Source organism: Solea senegalensis, linkage group LG4 (assembly GCF_019176455.1).
Source record: "Solea senegalensis isolate Sse05_10M linkage group LG4, IFAPA_SoseM_1, whole genome shotgun sequence".
Taxonomy (NCBI): Eukaryota; Metazoa; Chordata; class Actinopteri; order Pleuronectiformes; family Soleidae; genus Solea; species Solea senegalensis.
Window position 1 is genome coordinate 10,532,636 of NC_058024.1, and position 9,250 is coordinate 10,541,885.

At 40.7% G+C, this 9,250-nt stretch overlaps 1 protein-coding gene across 4 annotated transcripts in view; it reads right to left on the reverse strand.

The window, feature by feature from the left end:
* The window catches only part of dlgap4b (discs, large (Drosophila) homolog-associated protein 4b), a 124,496-nt gene extending 116,875 nt beyond the window's left edge, over positions 1 to 7,621 (reverse strand). For all 4 annotated transcript variants that reach the window (XM_044023740.1, XM_044023737.1, XM_044023742.1 and 1 more), the window contains exon 1: positions 7,236 to 7,621. The gene's annotated coding sequence lies outside the window, so the exon portion shown is untranslated. The remainder of the gene's footprint in view (positions 1 to 7,235) is intronic.
* Positions 7,622 to 9,250: the final 1,629 nt, after the last annotated feature.

Sequence of the window (9,250 nt, forward strand, 5' to 3'; positions counted from 1 at the left end):
TGGAATCTCGCCAGAGCAGGTACTAAAAAAAGTACCAGGTTCTATCACTAATGGAAACGCAAAATAACCGTATCGTGTCAAGGCAAAGCGTGCCGCGCTAGTGGAACAAGGGCTTTAGTGGGACCCCTTTCAGTGGCGCACGACTGCACGTGTATGTCTTTCTCTACTTCCTGTGAAAGTGCGTTTGATTTACTGCTGAAGGACAACTTTATTTACAACCAGACCTGGTAAATTAAAACCAGCCTGTTCAGAGATTGCACCTTAGCCATTCAACTGTTTTGCTAAACACAATGTGAAGTGTTTCTAATTTCTGGCAGTCTCTGCAAATAAATTATATTGTGATAAATATAGGAAAAAAATATTGTAATTACTTTTATTCTAATGTTGCCTAGCCCTAGTTTGACCTCTCCTAACCAAGCCACTTCTTTTTGACTGCGGCCATTTTCTCTTCATTATGTTCAGCAATGGAGCTGTGCCTGCCAGAAACAGGGGGCTTGTTGCAGAGGCTATCATTCATAGCTGAGAGGAGGAAAGGATTAAGGCCACTGAAAAAGAGCAGGAGAGACAGGGGTCTGCATCTTAATGCAGGCCTGAGTGTGGAACAGCGTTGTTATTAGGTGGCTCTGTGGAGAGGCAGGGTGGGTTGGTGGGTGACTACTGATGGGAGGTGGTGGGAGGGATTAGGGTGAGGAGGAAAAATCTTAATTCGAGGAAAAAGAAGAATGTTCTACAAATTTTAAAGTTAGTTTTATTCACAGACTGACTTAAGAAAGTCAGGATGTGTTATTGTTCAAGTTCAAGGGTAGGTCACAGCAATTTTTTACCTGAAACGTGTTATTCAACTTCCTGGAGATGTTCCATGTTCCAATATAGAGACTGAGAAATAATTACACTGCGATCATTACAGCATTGATAAAACAACATATATATATATATATGTATATACATACATATATACAGTATATATACACATATATAAATAGCACATTTTCTGGAATATTATAACTTATAGCTTGTATCGCCCAAACCTACCATCCATCCCGCTTATCCTTTTGACAGTCACACAAATAACAGAAATAATAAAAAATAAGAGCCCACAAATGCAATGTGTAAAACCAAATTTCAAATCAAATGAGAATAATTTACCATTTCTCCCAGGCTTAACTTTGTTGATCTTAGGTGTTTTTGCATAACTTTATCTGGTCATTAGCACAGCTTTGAAAAATGCATAATTATCCCGAGGAGTTCCACAGAGTTTAAGCCTTGCAGAATCGATGATGTGGAGAAGCGCCATGTGAAGAATTTTCTGTGCATGCTTATTTGGATGCGTGGCATGCATTTTAAACAAGCCACAGATAAACATTTTACCAATCAGTATGCAGACTTTGCACACAGGGTCTTTTAGCATGTCTAGCAAGTGTATCGATTCATCAACCGACTGCACAAAATTCATGTACTTATGTTTATCTGACTTTTAAGTGTGTTTGTTGCCTCATCAACAGCCTCCTGCAGGACTACTTAATGGGAAAAAACAATGACAGTGAGGGCACATGAAATATATCAATAATAACCCAGGATTTTGCAGAAGCTTTCATTTTAACCAGTGGGGTTGTGGTTTGGCCCTATGTGTATTCTTGACTTGTGAATGCAAGTTTTTTTTTACACTGTTAATGAGTGTTTCCAAGAATCACACCAACCATAGTAGCACGTCATGTTGTGTGCAGAATTACAACAGCCTTAGTGATAATGCTCCCCCTTGCCAGACTGAATGACTGCCAATCCTGGTTTCCCAGCACAGCACAACTAGCTCCACTATTATTTACAAAGGTAGGTGAAAAGACAGTTTGTCAACCATTACCAAGCCTGCACTCTCCAGGGGAGTAAGACATGAGGTGTTATAAGGGCTTTGGACATTTGGTGGTGGCAGAAAATGATGTCAAGTTTTCTGACATCGACTGCTTTGATTCTTGGGGGAGAAAGTGGCAGGTGGACAGAGAGGAAACGGTGCAGACCTCCTGCTAAATGTTTGGGGTTTCAGTGGTGGTTCTGTTACAGCAAATTAAGCCAAACAAGCCGGTAGAAGGTCATTACACAGTGTTACATTAGGGCTTGACACTGTGGTTAAAAAGGTTAACAGTCAGTGATTAATTATCATTAGAAATGTCAGATGATTAAAGACTAATTTCTGCTCTCGAGTGAAAGCGGAAGAAATTGTAGTTCTAAACTTTTTATGGACAGAACACAACACACACTTGATTAAAAGGGGATCTTCCACAGATCTGAGGTAAAACTCTGTGTGTGTGTGTGTGTGTGCAATGCATAAAGATTATACCAATATATACTGAACCTATACTGCAGTTATTGGATTATTGCCCAGCCCCAGGTGACACAGAGAATGTACAAGGTGTTTCAGGCTCTTCAGAAGTGTTTTCTGTGGGAGAAAAGGGCTTTCTTTTTCACAAAGACTCTGGAATTTGTAACTTGGGAGACCTTGTACATGACACAATCAAGCAATTAAATACCAAGGGAAAAACAAAACAAACATTACACAAGCACTTTAACTAAAGAGAGAATCTGCACCTTTTGTAGCGACTGAGCCGTGATTGTCTGACAGGTATAGGAACAAAAGTCCAAAATTATTCTCATGTTTTTGACTGACATATTCAGGAACTACCAAAGAGATGTCAAACATGTGCCAGGATATAATCTAGTAACAAACAATGCTCTTATTCACTTCCAGCACTTTTTGGTTATTACTTTTCCTTTTTACTTCTGAATATTTTGTTTTACAATTAAGAAAATCCATTGTTTCACCCAATGGGAAACAAAGATTTGGCTCATTCTCAGTGTTGATTATTTAGTTCTAACATTGCTGCTTACAGGTGCCAACTGCTACGAAAGGATATTGAACAAATGTGTTTTTGTGGTATCGAAAACAGAACTCTCTTCACCTCTCAACACAAGCTTTAAATGGGAATGAGAATGTGATGAGAACAAACAATGACAATGACACAGTGATATGAAAGATTTTGTTATTTCTACAGACACAGTTTCCTACTCGGGGGGGGGAATGACGACATCTTATCTCTCTAGTGAGGCCGTTTAAATATAGACTTCTACTTTATCTGTTTCTGCAACTCCAGAGCCTGTTGAAAAAGGATCACAGTCTTATCTCATCCTTGAACTTGAGCAGCAGTAACGTCAACCTTTTTTGCTCAGGTTCACTGCAGTAAAATCATAAAAACAATGAATATTCATTTAGCACGAGCACACACACACACACACACACACACACACACACACACACACACACACACACACACACACACACACACACACACACACACACACACACACACACACACACACACACACACACACACACACACACACACACACACACACACACACACACACACACACTAAACCCAGAGGGTGAATTTTCGGCAAAAAAATAAATCAGGAAAAGATTTTTCCCATTTCCAGATATTGCCTTTATCTCCCCATTGATGCAATATGCTGTAATATGGCCCGCCCCACGCTGAGCAGTGGAATACCCATCTCCAACACTGCAGATTATTTAATACAGGACTCCTCTATACATTATAAATGGCCCTTTGCAATATACCATCACTCTAAAATAGAGCCGGTGCGCAAACAAAAGAAAATTGAAGTGAACCGGCCTTGAAATACAGCAGAGGTTTGGAGGCTCTGTTCTGTTGCCCTTTCTTTCTGTCCAAATATGTGACATGAAATACAGACTTAAGTAAACAGAAATATGTCTAACATAGGCCTGTGTGCAACCGCAATGCACATGCATAACAAGCTCCTATAACAAGAAGAAATAAACAGCCAACATTTTTAAGTATTGGCTCGTCCCAAACAAACACACACATAAAAGCACTCAAACAAGCAATCTGTGACAGGAGATGATGCATACGAGACGTGCTAAGCACAAAGACCACAGTATTTCATAAAGTAATATCCATACGGCTGTGGGGCGACTATTTGGGGGAGTGCATGAACACAAGCATGCATGTGCACGTGCGACGGAGGCAAGCAGAGAGGGCAGAGTGCTGCTGAGAGTGATGAGATGCGATGAGACACAGTTTGAGTGAGTGCATACTAGCAGGAGGGAGAGAGAGGTAGAGTATGTGACAGTGGATAAGAGAGTGGGTCTATTTTTTTCTTCTTTTTGCAGTTGAAGCAAATTGAGGCCACTAACGCAGCAGTTAGGCTGCTTTTCAGGTCACTCAGAAGGCCGCGCTAAAAGGGTTGCTAGACCTAAATCCATTGTTTATATCATGGAGTCAAAGACACTAAAAGATCCAAGCAATGTTCGAGTGACTACAACCTGTCATCTGTACAGAAGGGGGAGTTTATTTGATTAAACTGCTGGGAAAATACTGTAGATGTGGTTGATAAAGTGTCAAACAGAGATTCTGGTAATTATTTATGACGCTGGGTTTACAGTTTGCTGCACTCCTCGTTAAGGTTTTTACAGAAAATGATCTTCTTTCTCATCAGTGGTCTGAGTTGGCCTTTGTCCACTCATGCTGTGGAGAAGTGACTGCTGAGTGGACAGAGCAGACTGAGCGTTAGGACGCTCCAGTGGGCACATGGCAGGGAGTCATTTAAAAAGACCCACAAATATTTCACTTAATATAAAACGTTCCAGTTAATTCTCAGCAGAACACACAGAACGCAGAAACTACTTGATTAATGACTTTGAGAAGTTTCAGGGCTGGAGGTTTTTTTTTCTCCCATGCCTCTTGATCTTAAACAGAGAACAGGGTCAGACATAACAAGTCACTCTGTTTCCTCAGGGCCACCTGATATCATGGAGAAGCTCCCGTTTCCTCAGATCTTACAGACAGCCAGTGTTTACAGCTCTGTAGCTTTGAAACACACTCAAGGGCGGCGGCCAGCTAACTCATGGCAATATAAGAAATACACAGACACTACAGGAAAGTTCAGCACACAATATAATTAACTTACTGCGATAAGGAAGACTGCTTTTTTTAAAAAAACTTATTTTATTCTTTTTATTTGTCAGGGGGCTTTTAAACTAAGGTCTCCAAGTCTGGGGTTACTTTTGAAGTGTTGCAGCCAGATTGAGTGGCTCATACATGATAAGGACCATAGACAGGATTAGGGTGAGAGACCCTAATGTGGGTAAACAAGCATTTACAATAATCAAAGCAATGCCTTATTTCAGCTGATGTGCAGTATGTAGACTGACAAGTGTCAGACAACAATTTAATTATGGCTCACTTGTGTACACATATAACATAAACCTATACTTCTAACATATGAAGGGTGGAGAGAAAGTAAAAAAAACTTAATGTGCATCAGTGAATTGATGTCATTATGGGAATACACTGCGACTAATTATACAAGGCCATTTTAAGACCTTGATTAAATAACTTGGGTAAAGTGCTTTAGATGCGAGCGCTGATTAATTATAGTTTCTGAGCTGACGTTCGAGATGTTACAACACATTTGGCAAACACACTAATGCTGTGAGGGCTGTTTGAAAACCTCATGTTTATGTGGACTTTCTCCTCACACTTAGACAGGGAATTAACCACGTAGCCTGTAATTAACCATTAGCCCAAATCTAAGGAGTCGCTGATGTCAACTGGCCAGAACCAGGCGACACTGCAAACCTCAATTACTCATTTCTTTACCTGTCAAAATAATAGTGGTGAGAGGAAAGTGCGCGGCGACGCAGCTGCAGTGTTTTCAGACACACAGACAGATCGCCCACTCTCGCGGTGCTCAGCCACACGCACACGCCAACACATTGAAACAGCTATTCTTGTTAGGACACTGCTTTGACTTTCACTCATTTAGTTACCCTTACTGCTATAGTGCGTAGCTTTTAAATGGAAAAGAGTGTCTGTTACATGCAATCAATTGCCAAATGTCTTCACGCACGATTAAGTCAATTAGCTCCATATGACTCTTTCTGTGTTTGTGTGTTCTGTTCTTGCTTTGCCCGCAGAGGAGGCAAAACAGCTACTCAGTACAGCGAGGTGCCCGCAAACTGTCTGAATGTGATGGAAAACGCCAATAACTGTCCACAAAATACCGCGCACTGGATTGTAAGGCGCACTGTAAATGAATGCTCTATTTTCAAACTTTTTTCATATATAAAGCGCACCGGACTATAAGGAGCATTAAGCAAAACAAAACAGTCAGATAAGTCAGTCAGTCAAAGTTAATGAAATGTGTTCACAATAACTCTCAACATTGTTCAAATGTTAATGAGCGTATTGACAATAACTCCCAACCTTGTTAAGTTGTAGCACGTAAAAAAAAAAACACAGCCTGATACCGCTAAATCAAACGTTAGCGTAGTCACAATAACTCTCAAAATTGTTCAGTTTACAACACAATACACTCACTTTTTTAGTTCATTCCTCATCTACAAATCCCCCAAATTCTTCATCTTCTCTGCGACACTCCTGACTACGGTAGCCGTAATGTACCACACAAAATCGATTCGAGGTCAGTAAGCACAACCAGAATGAATCCATATATAAAGCGCTCCGGATTATAAGGCACAATGTCTTTTTTTGAGAAAATAAAAGGCTTAAAGTGCGCCCTATAGTGTGGAAAATACGGTAAGTAAGATGTAGAACATAAAGCATTTTTGACAAGATTAACAGTTATTTGAACAGTTATTGAAGTGTAGCAGAGGAGTGTGGGGGGGGATCAAGAGGGAGCGACAGAAGTTACGCACTGCAGCTTTAACCCATCTCAAGTCAATGCCTAACCTAAACCCTAACTCTAATCTAAACCTAATTCTCACACAAACTAAGCCTTAACCTTCAAAAAAAAAATCCTTAGAACTTGTGAGGAGCTGCTAAAACGTCAACATGTCCATAAAATGGTGGTTTTCAACCAAATATGTGTCTTCACAACCCAGTGAAGCCATGACACACACGCACACACGTTTGAATTATAACTCTTCCTGAAATATAGAGTGTTTTAAACCCGCAAAGGCTCACTCAGTGAGAATATAGTGACTCCACAGCAGCTTTTGAATCAGCATGAGTCACCTTCCCTCCCACTTTAGACGGAATGTTCACTGCCAGCAGCTTTGACTTCATATGTAAAACAGATATACTGCATCCTGTGGGCGATAAAAGCCAGAACACACACACACACACACCCGCAATTCAACAGTTTCTGTCTCTGTGGATTCCGTAGTGATTTGTTTGCTTTACCTTCAGGTGAGCTGCGTACGACTAAATTGGAGAAGACGACTTGGATGATTTATCCGTGTTTTGTCCGAAACTTCCCGAGCAGGGCATGTGTTTGTGAAGACGTGTTGACATCGGCGGGCAGCAGCAGCAGCGACGAAAGAAGAAGAGGATGAAGATGAAGAGAAAACAGCACAGAGGAAGCGTCACTGTGCGTTTCCTGCTGAGAACCAGCTGTTTGTCCTTTAACGCCTCATTTGTCCGGTGAGTTTGTGGTTTTCCGGCGCGGGGGGAAGCGAAAGCCCCGGTCCACGGTGGTCTCCATTACCGAGCTGGATGTTAATAATGTACGACAGACAGAAACATGAACAAATAGACTGTCAGACAGACAGGCAGACAGGTAAATCGGTAAAAAAAAACAAGAGAGAGAGAGAGAAGAGAGGATGACTGCCTGCCTGTGTGCGTCAGACTGCCGGGTGAGCCGGGGAAGAGAGACTGACATACACACTGCTGCAATCGACCAAACTCCAGAGAGAGAGAGAGAGGAGAGAGAGCGCGAGAGAAGAGAGAGAGGGAGAGAGAGAGAGAGAGAGAGAGAGAAGGGGGAGAGGAGAGAGGGGGAGGAAGAGCAGTCTCTTGGTCATTCATTCATTCATTCATTCATTTATTTATTCGCAACTTCTAATGTTTTAGTTATTTCCTCGAGTGAGCAATACAAGCAGACCTTTACATCATCACTGACATGTGTGTATGGACTGAAAGAAACATGTGTCCAAAAACACAGAAAATATTTGGAACAACTCTTTTATTATTTATTTATTTCAATCTTATTTAAAGCTGTAGTGTGTGAGTTCACAGGCAGACAATTAACAGACCCACAATAAGAAGCTGATTTATGAGGATTTTATGATCATAATTGTGATCCTGACGTCTGTCTCTGTTTGTTTGTGACTGTGCTGCTGCCTGTCTTGGCCAGGACACACTTGAAAATAGATTTTTAATCTCTGTGTTTTCTTTATATCTTTATTTATTTATTTTGTTATTTAACCTTTTATTTTACCAGAATAATACCATTGAGAACATATTTTTCAAGGGAGTCCTAGCCAAGACAGGCAGCAGCAAATACAAAATGCTCAACACAGTTAAAACACAAGCAAAAGACAAATAAAAAGAAAATAAATTGCATTTGCATTTGCATGCATATTATGAAAAATAAATCCATGTTGCTCTCTCAGTGTGGATTTAAAACGCTCAATGAAATGTACTCTAGTTTTTCTGCAACATATTCCATGCAAAAGTTGCAGAATAAAGGTGAAATGAACACTTGTTTGGGTAATTGCTTTAAAATAAATTGTGGTTTGTTTTCAAAGCTTTAGAATCAGACTTATTTAGGGCCTTATTTTATTTTAAAGGCTGCCATGTTGGACCACCATGTTTCTACAGCAGCCAGGACGAGAATGTGATCTGTGTTTTTCAGCCTTAGCTTTCTATGCAACCAACACACACACATACACACACACACACACACACACACACACACACACACACACACACATACCATATCAACAAAAACAGTAACATCAACCAACCAAAACCAAGTTGCATTGTGGTTCTGTTCATATACACTATTAAAACATACAGCACTGAACATGTAGTTTGTCCATCCATTCATCTTCTACCGCTTTTTCTATCCTCCACATGAGGGTCGCGGGGAGCTGTGCCGATCTCAGCTGACACAGGGCGACAGGCGGGGGTCACACGCTGGACAGATCACCAGTCCATCACAGGGACACATACATAGACAAACAACCACCCACTCTCACAATCACACCTATGGTTTGTGTGAGAGTCTTTATTTTTAGTTTAGTTTAGCTCACTGTGGAAATCATTTGCACAGAGCAAACTCAAAAAGATATGCATGAAATAGAGAGAGGAAACAAATATGTATATTTACTCCTACATGTGACGAATGTGTCTGATGTTGAGAGAGAGAAAACAGAGGCAACCATAATGGAAACAGAGTATCACTGCAGATCTGC